At 44.2% G+C, this 15518-nt stretch overlaps 1 long non-coding RNA gene across 3 annotated transcripts in view; it reads left to right on the top strand.

Annotated features, from left to right (window-relative positions):
* Positions 1–15518, top strand: part of LOC137227119 (uncharacterized) — an 86654-nt gene that overhangs the window by 10715 nt on the left and 60421 nt on the right. The window contains exons 2-4 of one of the 3 annotated variants that reach the window (XR_010944709.1): positions 10131–10249; positions 10893–11063; positions 11874–12773. This is a non-coding gene — a long non-coding RNA (uncharacterized lncRNA). Of the gene's footprint in view, positions 1–10130; positions 10250–10892; positions 12774–15518 lie in introns of those variants that run through there. The other 2 variants (XR_010944710.1, XR_010944708.1) reach the window with 2 other exon arrangements.

Raw genomic sequence — 15518 nt, forward strand, 5'->3', positions numbered from 1 at the left:
ACTGAAAGCAGGCCAGATGCATGTTCTCACTTTATTTCCACCAGAAATCAGGGAGGAAGATAGAGAAGGAAAGTAGGTGTGCTGATTATCTCCCCTTTACAGCTGGGAAAACTGTGGCCAGGGCCCTGTGGATGGGGATGGATTTGGTTACAGTGCTGGGAGGCCTGATTTGGTTATAGACACACTTTTATCAGCTTTTGAAATGAGCTCTTGGAAGCTGGGCTATTCATCCCATCGCTTACGCTGTAGGGGCCATGCTGTCCGGTGGAGGGGCTGGTGGCCTGTCAATGGAGGCCCTTGTACAGTGGGTGACTTTGGCTCATCAGCGAACATTCAGGGAATTCCACTCTTGGTGCGTTGGAGCTTTCACAATAGGGGGTTGGAATTCTTTCCAGAGGTGCCACAGGAGGTGGAGAAGGCTGAATGAGGCCTGTGTGTGCTTGTGTCCTCTGCTGTTTTACAAGCCCTCGCTCGCAGCATTTCACAAGATCCTAGAGCAGCGTGGGAAGGAAATCAAAGGACGGGGTTAGTGGTGGAGGCAAAGCAGGCATTGCCACAGGCTGGCTGGGAATCTGCCCCAGTGCCAAAGGCTATGGGTACCAGCAGTGCCCGAGGCCCCAGTGGGAGCACGGGGCGCCGAGTGCCTTGCCCCATGGACAGAGCTGGCCTTCAAAAAAAGTTGACCTTCACTCCCACTGTCTGATTCTGGGTGCTTCCCATTGCCCCAAAAGGTGTGGTCCTGAAGGAGTGATGGACCCAGGCCAAACATCTGTTCGGCTCAAGGTGGTGAAGGAAAAAACAGAGGCAAATTTAAATCAAAATGATGTTGTGTTACATCAGTTTTCATTCACAACCATTTAGAAGGAGATAAGCTCTTTGAAAATAAAAACACAACTTAGTCTATAGGCAAATGAGCTAAAGGTGGGCTCATGTACAACACAGAGAAATGAGCACTTTATCCCTCTAAGGACTCAGGATAGGTCTGCAGATGAGCCTTGAGAGGTTCCACACTCAGCTCAGGGTCCCAGCAGACCCCGGAGTCTTTCTCTGCACAGCCTGTGCACTCTTGACTATTCTGAGTCCATCACAGAAGATACTGACTCCTGGACCCAGAAGAAAGGCCTGGAGCATGTCCCCCACATAGCTTCTGGATTCCCAGGAGTCATGGGTGGTTATTTTATTCTCTGTTTTAAAGATTCAAATATATCACTTTGTAAACTGTCACTCTTTGCTATCTTTAAGGGCTGACTCCACCAGAGTGACTGATGCCATTTGTTATGGGCTGAACTGTGCCCCCTCAAAATTCACACGCTGAAGTCCTAACCCCCAACATCTCAGAATGTGACTGTATTTAGAGATAGGGCCTTTAAAGAGGTAATTAATGTAAAATGAGGTTATTAAGATGGGTCCTAATCCAATATGACTGGTGTCTTATTGGAAGAGGAAATTTAGGACACACACACAGGGAAGTCCATGAGAGGACACAGAGAGAAGGCGGCCTTCTACGAGACAAGGAGAGAAGCCTCAGGAAAAACAACCCTGCCGACATTCTGATCTTGGACTTTCAGCCTCCAGAACTGAGAGAGAATAAACATCTGTTGTTTAAGACCCCAGTCTGTGGTGCTTTGCCTCGCAGCCAGAGAAAACTAATACACTATCCAAACTAATACAAGGTCGTGCAAATGCCTTCCCCCAAGCCAGCTCTGCCTTCCCCATGAAGCAGGGGAACTGGATTTGAGGAGACCTGGATCTCACCCAGGCTGTCAGATGAGTCCTTTTTATTATTCTCCTTTATATTATTATGCTTTGAAAGATTTATTAGTTAATAGTTTTTCATTTTTATAATGAATACTCAGAGGCTTTGAGCAGCAGCACAGCAAGATTAGCTTTGTCATCCAAAGTTGATAGAATTTCGAAAGGAAGACAATATCTTAGTGAGCAATGTTGATGGTAAAGGTGTGATTCCTTTTGGGCTTTTTGAAATGTTAAAAATAGCATGTGGATGCTTTTTACTGCTTTACTGGTCCCTTAGCTGTTCAAAGGCCTTGGCCAGGAAAGGCAAAATCAGAGAAAAATCCAGAGCTGACCACTACACCGACTGTTGTGTAAATGGGGTTAATCTCCTCATTTGGGGTCTTTTGGGGATCACTTATGCATAGCTATGGAAGTCACACTTGGAGAGGAATAGAAATTAAGAATTTATTATACTCACAGTTCCCAGAGAGGGAAAACTGGCACAGCCATAGGGCCACACATGTCACCCAAAGCTCAGTTAAGCTCGGCTGGCAGGAAAACAGGCCAGGAGAGGATGACAGGCGAACGCTTTTATTGGGGTCCTGGCTGCCCCATGGCATGTGGGAAGTGTGTTGTTGACTACTTTGAACTTAACTAGGTCAGCAGAAGGGGAGGGAAGAAGATGGGGCGTCCTCCCAAGACTTGCCACCTGGGCACATTTGAGAGGAGGCTGGCACTGGCGAGGCTCACACAGGTGGCTGGGGGTGCGGATAGGGAGTCCTGAGGTCACAGGGAACAATTGTGTTACATTTGACCACATGTGCCTCAATGGCTCTCAAACAGGATGAATTCCTCTTACCACCTGAGTGGGGAGACTTTGCCTATAGACGGAAAGCATTGCTGAGGCATCGGACAACCAATGTTAATACAGAGGTTAGGAGAAGGGGGCCCCCCAAGGTGGTGACCAGAACTTAGAAACCGGCATGTAGCCAGTCTCCCCATTTACCAGGGGGATAGACAGGAGTAAATGCCTGATACCTCTGGGTTTAAAGAATTTTTTGAAAAACCACAGTTTTGTTGTGAAAGATTTCCCATCTTCTCTAAGTTGTCGGAGATATGTCTGTCCTTGCCAAAATTGTTGACAAGAGGGTCTCTGAGTTGCATGGACCCTGCCTTCCTTGGTCAGCAGGTATTCAAGGACTGCAGGACTATCAGTGGCCAGAGGTTCTTGGGTTTCCTGTATTAGAGACAAGTTCTGGATATTCTTTTAACATGTTCCAGTGAGGGCGGCAGACAGTTGTTGATTAGCTGAGATCATGTGATTTTGTTTGCCTGTACCCAGTGCAGTTGCCTCCACCATTTACAGCAAAAACTATTAATAGATGTACGGAGGTCAGCTGCCTGACCCTGTGACTCTTTGAAGAGAATGTAGGTGTTGCAACGGGGTAGATAGTCGCGGGCACTCCCAATGCCATGGGGTATGAAATATAGGCTCCTGTTATTAGGAAAGTAAAGTACAACAGGTGCCGTGCATTTTCATCAGGGTCACAATCTGGTCCTATGGAGGCATCAGCTAGTGCATCATAATTTCCAGGTTTTAGCCATGTAGATATGAGTGTGGGGTCTGGGAGAACACAGGCATTTGGCCAGACTGTACCGAAATCTGGACAAATATAATTGGTGCCTGGACGTTGGATTCCCTCAATTGAATAATATTGGAGGTGCTTGAGTTTTCCCAAAGGTTCACATCTCCAGAGAAGCCTTGTGGTCTCAGGACTTTGGACCATCTGGCCAAATTCAGAATAGCACCAGTGTTCTAGGCAGAGGTACACATCTGAGTGGCAGACCCAATAGTCAGATCAGGTTGATGTGTGTGCTGTCACTTCTGCAGTTTGGGTTGACATCCTGGAGGCTCTGGGTAGATGCCAAGGAGAGTTGTGGTTGGCAGGGTGATGGGCAATGTTGTACTTGGGGAAGCGGCTGTGGAGGCCGGGGATCCCGAGGAAGTGTGTTGCATAAGAGGGCTGATGGTAGGAGAGTTCCAGGTTAGGGTTAGTAGCATAGGGAAGCAAAAGTCATGAATCATTTTTAACAACCCCCGTAAAAAGAGAAGATTGGGAGGGGCTGGGCCTGGAAAGCAGGGCAAGGAGGAAGTATGTGAGGAACGTTGGTGGCATTTAGCGGGCATAACTTTGCATCCCACAGGGGCTTGACACACCTTAGGGTGGCCTTATCATCATGGGGTTTATGACTCACAGTTCTGTGGAGCCCATGGAAGCCGTGAGGGGTCAGTGTCAGGCATTTTGTAATCTCAGGAAAATAGAACACAGGAGATCATACAGATCAAGGTAATGACCCAGGAATTGGGGAAGCAATGTGGGGTTGACGGAAACCAGAGTGGACCAGTGTGGGTTAGAGGCTGAAGGTGGGTGAGGATGTAACGTTCAGTTCCAAAGGTGGGGTGGACAAGATGTTTTCCTCTCCAGTGGCGTGGAAGCTGTGGTCCACCCTGAGAGTGAGTGTCCCTCCCAGGTGGCTGTCCACTGATGGAAACCTGGGGCCCCATGTGGAAATGTGGCCTAAGGAAGCTTGGAGACCTCTTTTAGAATCTTGCCATAAGCATCTGAACTGCTGCAAATTTTCAGTAACTCTTGGGGATCATTGTGGCCCCTTGGACCAAGACCTGGGCAGCCACTCTTAGGGTCTGAACTTGATAGTCCATCCATAGAGAATAAATCTTTGGGAATAGATTTGAGAATAAATAGTCCATCCATAGAGAATAAATATATAGACAGCTAACTTAGTGGTCCTGGATATAATTGTGACATAGTCCATAGATGTAGTCATATAAACAACATTAGGGGCAGTATAACAGAGATTGGTTAGTGGAGGAGGATGGATTTGGGGTTGTTGTTCAAGCCAGCCAAAGACCCTCTGACCAGTTAAAATTAGTATTCTGGATCAATATTCTGCCCCATTGGGGTCAAACATCTGTGCCATTGGTGGCATTTATAATGGATTTCAAACCATCCAGACTTGATGGCGTGTGGGCCTGAGAAGTGGTCATTGCTGTCCAGCACTCCCGGCTGACACATTCTTGAATGTGATTTTGAATATTTCGGGCCATTTGGTTGCAACAGGTTTTGGTCATGGAGAGCCCTTGCGTGTCTGCCAGCAATCCTAGGATCTCAGCCAAACATAATAAGACCAATAACCAGGAGGCAATTGAGCACTGGCAGCAATTTAACTAGGGGCCTCGAGACTGTTGTCTGAGGAAGTTGTATGACCACAAGGTGGGCACTTTGAGGCCACAGGTCTCTTCCAGTCTGTTGTGGAAGTTCCCATGGGCACCTGAGAGGGAGGCAACATGGGATCATTCTCGGTGTTGGTCATTTCCGAGTATGACTGACATTGACCAGATGAAATCTATCATCTCCTTTGATGGTAACCTGCACGATTCCACTGTTGCTATAATCTCTACCTACTGTGAGAAATTATATGACTTGGGTTCATTAACTAGCACTTATTTATAACCAGAATTAATTAGCAGCATCTCAGTTTTGGGCATGAGCAGATCTGGATATTTATGTGTCCAGATCAGGCAAGCAGGACATTCTTTTGGGCTTTTGATAATCAGTAGGTCAAAACTTTTGATTTGCCCTTGGTCAGGTTTCTATGTTGAAGGGGAAGGGGATATGACTGAGAAATCAAATTTATATTGGGATGTTTTATTTGTGGACGAAATCCAGATGCAATCATCCACTATTGAAAATATCAGGGGTTTCCTCTTATAACTAAAAGGAGAATTTTAGGAGGTCAGAAAAAATTTGTATGGGGTGTGTGTTCCTCAAGGGCATGGGAATTTAATTATATTAATACCTGTGGCAATAGAGAGGTTCATTAGGGTTCCATTCCCCCCTCCTTAACTTTAACAGGAAGTCTTTTAATAGTCCATTATGATGTTCAATTAGTAAATTAGTATGAGAGATGGTGATTCCAAAGGATACCTTATTTCAGGGCCCATTGTTGTACTGTTTAGGATGTGAAATGTGTCCCTTAATCTGGATCTATGATATCAGGAGGCCCAAAGGGCACCAGAATAGTTTCAGTTAGCCCTTGGGTAGATGTTTCTGTGTTGGCTTGCTGTGTAGGAAATGTCAGCAGAAGTCCCATAAAGGAGTCAATTCTTGTTAAAGCATAACAATGGCAGTAGTCTTATGTAATCTGTGTGCCACTGGTGAAAAGGGATATCACACCTTGGCATAGCACCCCATTGTGGCAACTGCCAATGTTTAATTTTGGCACAAACATTACAGTCCTCAACAGAAGTTTCAGCAAGGGAGGGCCTAGAGGGATTCCACATTATTGGGTCCATTCTATCAGGGTATGAATACCCCTATGACCTGATGGTACATGAGCCCTAAAAGGCCAAGGAATGAGGACTCTCTTCTAAGGGAACTGTAGCCAATGAAACAGTTTATATCTTGGAGAGTTGATTGACCAGATGGTGTCTCTTGGTTGGTATGTGCAGATATATGTGTGAAAAATATTGGAATTGGAGACTGGGCTCTTTATTTCCAAACATAAGAACCCCAAAACAAGTTGGCCTTGTACTAGAGAATCATTTCACTGCCATTGGCCATACTTCATCACTAGTCCATTGGCAACTGCCATGAATTGGTGAATATGTGAGTTTGGGGTAACTACCCATGTATGGCATCTTTCAGAGACAGAAATACTTCTAACTCAGCCAAATGGGTAGAATCAAGGACCCATCTTTAGTTAGAGAGGAACTGAAGGCCAGATGGCAGGCCACTGCTCACCAACAGGATACAGTGCATACAAAGGTGGTGTTGCTATTGGTGAAGAACAGCAACTCCCTTTCCATGTCAGGCAGTTGATCCCATGGGGTTCCCCACTCAGCTAGGAAGGGAAAAACAGAGTTGCCATTGTCAACATCTCTAAACCTGTGGGCAAGGGGCTGAGCATGTGGTAGGCTACATCCTTCTGCAGTTTGGAGAGTCCCAGTGTGTCAGATTTGGCTCTTTCCAGTAGGTTCCGTTTCCATTTTAGCAAGGAGGCTTCTGTGGCCATGCTGAGGCATTGTTGGGAGGTGTGGTGGTTAATTTTATATGTCCTTTTGACTGGGCCACTGGATACCCAGATATCTGGCTAAACATTATTTCTGAGTGTATCTTTAAGGGTGTTTTCGGATGAGATTAGCACTTGAATTGGTAGACTCAGTAGAGCAGACTGCCCTCCCCAATGTACGTGGGCCTCATCTAATCAGTTGAGGGCCCAAATGGAAACAAAAATGCATAAGAAGGAAGAATTCAGCCTTTCCTTCCTGATTGCTTGAGCTGGGACATTGATCTTCTGCCCTCAGAGCTCTTGGTTCTCAGGCCTTTGTCTGGGACTGTGTTACATCAACAGCTTCCTGGGTCTCCAGCTTGTAGATGGCAGATCATGGGACTTAGCCTCCATAATCATGTGAGACAATTCCTTATAATAAATCTTTTTATTCCCGTATCTCCATTCATTCTGTTTTTCTGGAGGGTCCTGACTAATACAGGAGCTACCTCTCACCCAGGGCAGAATAGGAATCTGCATGGTTTGTTAGCATGGTTTGTCAGGCACCAGTAAAAGCCTCAGTCTCTATTAGAGCCCAATAGGCAGCCAGAATTTGGTGTTCCGTGGGTCTATGTGGGGTAGTGGCCAAAGCAAGCCATTTGGCTCAAAAGCCTCTGGGTAGCCATTCAGGGCCATGTTTGGTCCAAAGTCTCCAGGAAGTGTGATCAAATGTAGCCAGTGTTCTAATCAATAATCAGCCCCTGGTGAGCCAGTGGCAAGGTTTGCTGTATAGCCTGCTGTGTTAGTTCCAAAGCCTGTTGTGCCTCAGTGGAAAGAGGCAGCCTTCTTGGTAATCTCATCGGTGGGATGAAGCAAGATAGAAAGATGTGTAATATATTGCCTCCAAAACATGGATGGTCTGAGTAAGTGCTGGGCCTGTCTGGCTGTTTGTGTGGTGGGCATAAGTGGAGGAGGTGGTGCTTCATCGAGGTTGGATGAGGTAACAAGAGGCAGTGCAAAGTAACACACAAGAGGGTCAGCTGGATAGACAGCCTTCCCAGATGGTGAATCCCAGCCAGGACAGCCCATCAGTAAGCTACATGCAAACAGTGAGCATCTCCAGGGGACTGAGGGATCATCTGCCCATGTTAAAAGTGCTCTTGTACTTGTCACCAATTGTTGTGTAAACGGGACCAATCCCCTTAGCTGAGGTCCTTTCAGGATCACTTCTACACGACCATGGAAGTCACACTAGGAGAGGCATAGAAATTAAGGATTTGTTATACTCACAGGTCCCAGAGACAGAGGCCTGGCACATCCAGAGGGCCACGCATGTCACCCAAAGCCAGGTTGAGCTCGGCTGGCAGGAAAACAGGCCAGGAGAGAATGGTGGGTGGTCCTGGGCAGGGCAGCCATGGCACTTGGAAAGGGAGTTTTGGGCTATTTTGAACTTAACTAGGTCAGCAGAAGAGGAGGGAGGGGGCTGAAAGTCTTCCCAAGAGTTACTGTCTGGGAAGAGTTGAGAGGAGGCTGGCACTGGTGAGGCGCACACAGGTGGGTGGGGTGGCAGATGGGGAGTCCTGAGGCCACAGGGAACAGCTGTGTTACCCCTGTCCCTGGCTTAACCACTGAAGTCACTCCTGAGAACTCATCACTGAGGGAAAGCTGTTCAGTGAAAAATATTTTCTTTAATATTTTCCCATCTTCCTAATTCCTCTCTGTCTTTGTGTCTATCCTGTTATGTTGAATATATTTCTTTAAGCCTCTTCCATTCTTTCTGGAATAAGGCAGACTATGAGGGGTAGAAGTATTTTGTTGCTGGTTTGCATAAGAAAAACCATCAAAAGAAAACAAGTATTTTATTCTTTTTTCAGAGGTTATTTTTTTAGAACACTTAATGTATTTTTTCACACTTTCACCAACTATTCAATTATGACATATGTAAAGAATTAGAAGCAAGGTTTTGTAAAGTCTGGAAAGTGAAAATATATGAATAAAAGTATAGGGAGTATGTAGATCAGAGAGGAAGGGAAAACCCTGGCTTCTCCACCAAAGCTCACACACCTAGGAGGCTGCAGGTGGTGGTGAGGTTGGTGGAATTCCCAGGGAAAAGGGCACATTCTAGGCTGCTTAGTGTGAGAAGCTTGTCAAATCCTCCTTTGGCCACCTGACAGAAATGATTGAGATTGTCACCTCTAATTTGACTTTTGATGGCATTTGGATTCATAGGTACATGACAGGTGGACCCTTCAGCTAGAAAACATCTCTCTGGAGCATGATTCTCACACTTGAGACACAGGAGAACCCCTGGAGGGCTGGTCACAGCACAGACCTCTGGGCTCCACCCTGGAGGTTCTCACTCAGCAGGAGAGGGACAGCCAGGTCACCTGCATTTATAATGAGTTCCTGGGCGAGGGACGCTGCTGTTCTGGGGAGTCGACTTAAGAACCTCTGGTCAGGTGTTCTCCCAAGCAGCACAGACACAACCCTCTCCCTGTGTGTGTCTCCAGCATCCTGAAATTGGCAGGTGGTGGGCCCGGCCCTGCAGGGACAGTTCTCCCTGTTGCCCTCCCAACACAACCCCTCTGCACCCAACATAAGCCAACCTGAAAGGAGTTTTTAAAAAAAACCATAAGAAAGGTTTGCAAAGAGGAGACTTCGACTGTAAGAATGGGTGAAACAGACTGAACTCTGGTCGAGAGGTCTGTTTTTAGAGAGATTTGTCATCAATTAACAAGCATTGTCCATGGAAAGCAGTGGTGACAGGAAGAAGCAGCGTACACTCTCAGAAGGAGGAACAACATCACGCAGCAGAGGAAGAAATGAGTATAGGAACAGCAAAATGCAGGAGCCTTGCCCAGCTGGCTGAAGACGCATGTGTACCATCTGTCTCTGCCTGCAGAGTGTTCCAAATACTACCCTTGGTTTGAATAATGTGCTGAATTCATTTCCCAGCACAGCCGAGACAGCCTAGTGAGAAAGCCACTGTCTTGCTTTATTTCTGGAACTTACCAGAGCCTGGCAGTACTGGTGTTGGTGTGTCTGGGGTGGCATCTGGACTGGCCTCCCATCTCTCTTACCAATGCCAGCCTTTTCTGTCCCCAGTGGTAAGTGTGGTGTACCCCTGAGCTCTGTCCTGCCCTGCCATCCTTGGAGGACTGTGGGTTTTCTGGGTTCCACAGAGCCCCACGGCAATGAGTCCCCCAAATGGTGAATGAGAGGGACAGCTTGGGGGAACCGTGAAGATTAGATGAAGAATGGGGGGATTGACACACAGAGAGGAGGGATCTCATTTCAAGTCCTGTCTTTCACTTGATCCTCGACAGCTCATGCGCTCAGGAAGCCTGCAGAGCACGGAAAAGCTGACTCTTGGGCTCTGTGGTTGTCCCATGTCATTATAAAAGGACAGAGACTCCAAGGAGGAGGCAGACTTCATTTAGTCCAGGTGAGGAAAAGCTCACTGGGGTGACAGTTCTTCCCTCATGCTGTGGACATCCTGGGACACCTCATGATCCCACATAGCCATTCAGGTTGAGTTGGTTGCTGTCTGCCAGGGTTGCTGCTAAGGGGATTCCTTTTAATGTGAAAGATAGAAATATATTATCTTAACATCTCTTTGGACTTGGATTTTTAAACTTGATTTTGTACAAATACCAACCCTTCCAAAAAAATAAACCATCAAAACAATTACTTAAAAAAAATAGAGCATGGCAAAACTTAAAGGATGGCAAAGGCCTTAAATTATATTTGGGAAACAATAAAAATATCATATTCAAAAGATAAACCCTTTTAAGAAAAGTAGCTAAAGTTTAGTTGTTAAAATAAAGAAGATTTATCCTCATGGGTTTTGCCCAAGTGAATGTAACTTCTGACAGTATACCGAAACTTTTAATAGTGTGTGCTTTATGATTTATTTTTAGTTGGTTTCCTGGGAAAATTGTAATTTTCATTCTAAAGTAGCACATTTTAAAGTATAATATGTTATTGCAACTTGTGGCTAAAACTGTTTTCCATGGGAAAGAATTTCTGATTTTATCATGGAAATCAATGAAGAAACATGACTTAGTTTACTGAAACTCACTTTGCAGGCATCTCAGGAAAAATTAATCACCAAAGCAGATTGGAGAACTCCCGGACCCCAGCATCAGCCTTGGAAAACCATTCTTCAGGCATGGAATGTCACGCCCCCACCCCACCCCCAGGTCCTTCCCTGCAGCGTGGCTGGTGCCACTTCATGGACCCTCTGCCTTGAAACTCAGGTACAGCTGTCTCCAGATATAAATGCTGTGCCACTCTTACAAGGTGGCAAGAATGAAGCTTAATTTTCTTTCAGATAATTTTGTGGGTCATTTTTGGAGGAGAGAGACGATTTGGAGAGAACAGTTCGAAGTAAGCTTTAAGAGACTGTAAAACATTCCAAATTAATGCTTCCTCCAGCTGCGTGTGTCATCCAGGATACACTGGTACTTCAGGGAAGCAGATTCTACCAAAAGGCTTCCAAACTGGAGGAGGGAGCTTGGCAGAGCTGTGTCTATGTGACATGTGGACGTACAACATCCCTGTTCAACAGCCACGATGCTGACACTGGAATTTCCCCAGTAATGGTCACAAGGGACGATTAGCCTTAATGTTTTCCTCTTGACATATTTGGAACTCACAGGAGAGGTTAAGAAAGTTCAGGACAATAACATTTGTAAGTGCAGGGAGTGACAGCCAGGAGCGCTTTCAAAGCTAGGACTTCAGCGTCCTCCCACCCCAGGCAAAGCCACAAACTTCAGGAGATGGAAGCAAGAGGGATGTTGGGGGACCCAGTTGTGGTCCCTCATCTTCCTAGCCTGTTTGTTAGTGACAGCACCTCCCTCTCTGAGCACCTGACTCCCTTCAGCCCCTCACTTAAGACCACCTCACCTGTTGGCCTCAGACTCAGCTTGCCTTAGGCTCTGATCAATAACCTGGCTTCTTAGGACCAGGAAAGGAGCAGCTTGGAATCATGGCCAGTGCAATAGAGGCAGTCCCAGGACTGTGACGTTATTGTTGTTTTATAGCTTTTGTTTATTTTTTTGTTACAGAATGAATGTGTTCATTGTGAAAAAAAAGTTATAAAACTAGAAATATGACAAGAGAATGGAACTGCATTGTCTGACACCCTCAGCAGCTGCTCTCCTGCTTACACCTCTCTTAGAATAAAACCCACATCCCTTGGTCTGGCTGATGCAATCTCTTCCCCCTACAACCTCCACCTGAGTATTATCCACGTTCCTGTTTATCTCCTGTGCTCTGGCCATAGGCCTGTTTCCTGTGCCTCAAAGACATGGACTTCAGTCACCTTCAGACCTTTGTATTTGCTGTTCCTTTCATGTAAACCTAAGCCTTAGACCTTTGAGTGCCCAGCCCCCACCTGTAATTCCAGTCCCACTCAAACATTACTCCACAGAGAGACTTTTCTTTACAACATGCCCAGCCCAACCCTTCCCATACCCATTTTTACATTATAGTACTTTATTTTCTGGACAGATCTTATCACCATCTTCAATTACCTTTCTTTTTAAAAAAATTTTCATAACAGTTTTTTTTCCAGCCTTATTGAGTTATAATTGACATGTAACTGTGTAACTTTATGGTGTACAAACATGATGATTTGATATATGTATGCATTGTGTCCAGTTACTTTTAAAAATTTATTTGTCCATTGCATCTCCCCAATGAGAGGGTCTGCTTCATGAGATCAGAGCCTTGTTGGTTCAGACTAGAAAGCTGCCAAGCTCTCTTGGCCCTCCCAAACCCTTGATGGGAGGACTGTTTCCTCAAGACCCACTGTTGGGTTACAGATGTGATGACTTCTTTCTTTTTTTAATTGAAGTATAGTTGATTTACAATTTTGTGTTAGTGTATAGCAAAGTGATTCAGTTATATATATATATATGTACATATATATATTCTTTTTCATCTTCTTTTCCATTATAGTTTATTGCAAGATATTTAATATAGTTCCCTGTGCTATACAATAGGACCCTGTTGTTTATCTATTTTATATATAGTAGTATGTATCTACTAATTCCAAACTCCTAATTTATCCCTCCCCCGCTTCCCCTTTGGTAATCATAAGTTTGTTTTCTATGTCTGTGAGTCTGTTTCTGTTCTGTAAGTAAGTTCATTTGTACCATTTTTTTTAGGTTCCACATATAAGTGATATTGTATGGTATTTGTCTTTCTCTGTCTGACTTCACTTAATATGATAATCTGTAGGTCCATCCATGTAGCTGCATTATTTCATTCTTTTTTATGGCTGAGTAGTATTTCATAGTATTTCACACACATGCACGTGTGTGTGTGTGTGTGTGTGTGTGTGTGTATATATATATATATATAACATCTTTATCCATTCATCTGTTGATGGACATTTAGGTTGCTTCCACGTCTTGGCTATTGCTATTGTAAACAGTGCTGCTAAGAACATTGGAGTATATATATCTTTTCCAATTAGAATTTCCTCCAGATATATGCCCTGAAGTGGGATTGCTGGATCATATGGCAACTTTTTTTTTTTTTTTTGCGGTACGCGGGCCTCCCACCGCTGCGGCCTCTCCCGTTGCCGAGCACAGGCTCCGGACGCGCAGATCCAGCGGCCATGGCTCACGGGCCCAGCCGCTCTGTGGCACGTGGGATCCTCCAGGACCGGGGCACGAACCCGCATCCCCTGCATCGGCAGGAGGACTCTCAACCACTGCGCCACCGGGGAAGTCCCATATGGAAATTTTATTTTTAGTTTTTTAAGGAAGCTCTATACTGTTTTCCATAGTGGCTGCACCAGTTTACATTCCCACCAATAGTGTATGAGGGTTACTTTTTCTCAACACCCTCTCCAACATTTATTATTTGTAGACTTTTTAATGATGACCATTCTAACCGATGTGAGGTGATACCTCATTATACTTTTGATTTACATTTCGCTAATAATTAGTGATGATGAGCATCTTTTCGTGTGCCTATTGGCCATCTGTATGTTTTCTTTGGAGAAATGTCTATTTAGGTCTTCTGCCCATTTTTTGATTGGGTTGCTTGTTTTTTTGTTATTGAGTAGTATGAGCTGTTCGTGTATTTTGGAAATTAAACCCTTGTTGGTTACCTGGTTTGCAAATATTTTCTCCCAGTCGGTAAGTTGTCATTTCATTTTGTTAATGGTTTGCTTTGCTGTGCAAAAGCTTATAAGTTTGATTAGGTCCCATTTGTTTAATTTTGCTTTTATTTCTACTGACCTAAGAAAACATTGCTATGATTTATGTCAGAGAATGCTTTGCCTATGTTCTCTTCTAGAAGTTTTATGGTATCATGTCCTGTATTTACATCTTTAAGCCATTTCGAGTTTATTTTTGTGTATGGTGTGTGGGAGCTTTCTAACTTCATTGATTTGCATGGAATGTGACAATTTCTGATAGGTGCTGGTTAGTTGTCCTCGGGAGAATTTGTGTCAATTTACACTTCCACCAGCATGCTTTGGGGATTGGCCATTTTCTCCAACCCTTGAAGGCCTGGTTCCTGCGAGCTGTCTCAGGCCCCAGCACAAGGCTTAGCTTTCAGTCAACACTCATCAACTACGTCTGTTCTCTGTTACCCCAGGCATCAAATATTAAATTTATGGTTAATCCACTCATTCCCAACTACCTCTTTTCAAAGTCACTCCACTCTTTTCTTTTCTTAAAAAATTAATTAATGAATGAAATTTTAAAAAATTGAGGTATAATCGACATATAACATTATCTTAGTTTCAAGTGTACCCTGTAATGATTTGGTATTTGTACACATTGTGAAATGATCACCACAGTAAGTCTAGTTACCATCTGACACCATAAGAGTTACAGAATATTTTTTCTTGTGATGAGGACTTTTAAGATCTACTCTGTTAGCAACTTTCAAATATTCAGTACAGTATTATTGACTATAGGTACCATGCTGAACATTGCATCCCCATAACTTATTTATTTTATAACTGGAAGTCTGTACGTTTTGACCTCCTTCATCCATTTCACTCACCTCTACCCCTGATTTCTCTCTGGCAACCACCAATCTATGATCTGCATCTATGAGCTTGTTTTGTTGGTTTTGTTTTTTAGATTCCACATATAAATGAGATCATAGGTATTTGTCTTTCTCTGTCTGATATTTCACTTAGCATAATGTCCTCAAGATCCATTCATGCTGTTGCACATGGCAAGATTCCATTCTTTTTTTATGGATGAATAATATTCCATTATATATATATATATATATATATATATATATAATCATATCTTTATCCATTCATTCGTTAATGGACACGTAGGTTGTTTCTGTATCTTGGCTATTGTAAATAATGCTACAATGAATATGCGGGTGCAAATATCTTTTTGAATTAGTGTTTTTGTTTTCTTCAGATATATACCCAGAAATGGAACTGCTGGATCATAGGGTAGTTCTATTTTTTTCGGGGGATGGTAGTTCTATTTTTAATTTTTTGCATCATCCACTCCTTTTCCTCCTAATTCTCCTGAAGGAGACAGTAGTTCCTGAATTCCACAAAAAGAATCAGTTAAGGCACCATGACTTGCCCAACAATCAAGTATTAAACAATCCTTCTACATAATTAACCCCAGGCTGACTGGCAGGCCACATCCTTCTCAAACATACTACCTGCTCAGCACATGTGTATGTGCTTTCTGCTTTCATCTTCACATCAC

The sequence above is a fragment of the Pseudorca crassidens genome, chromosome 7 (genome assembly GCF_039906515.1).
Source record: "Pseudorca crassidens isolate mPseCra1 chromosome 7, mPseCra1.hap1, whole genome shotgun sequence".
In the NCBI taxonomy this organism is placed as follows: Eukaryota; Metazoa; Chordata; class Mammalia; order Artiodactyla; family Delphinidae; genus Pseudorca; species Pseudorca crassidens.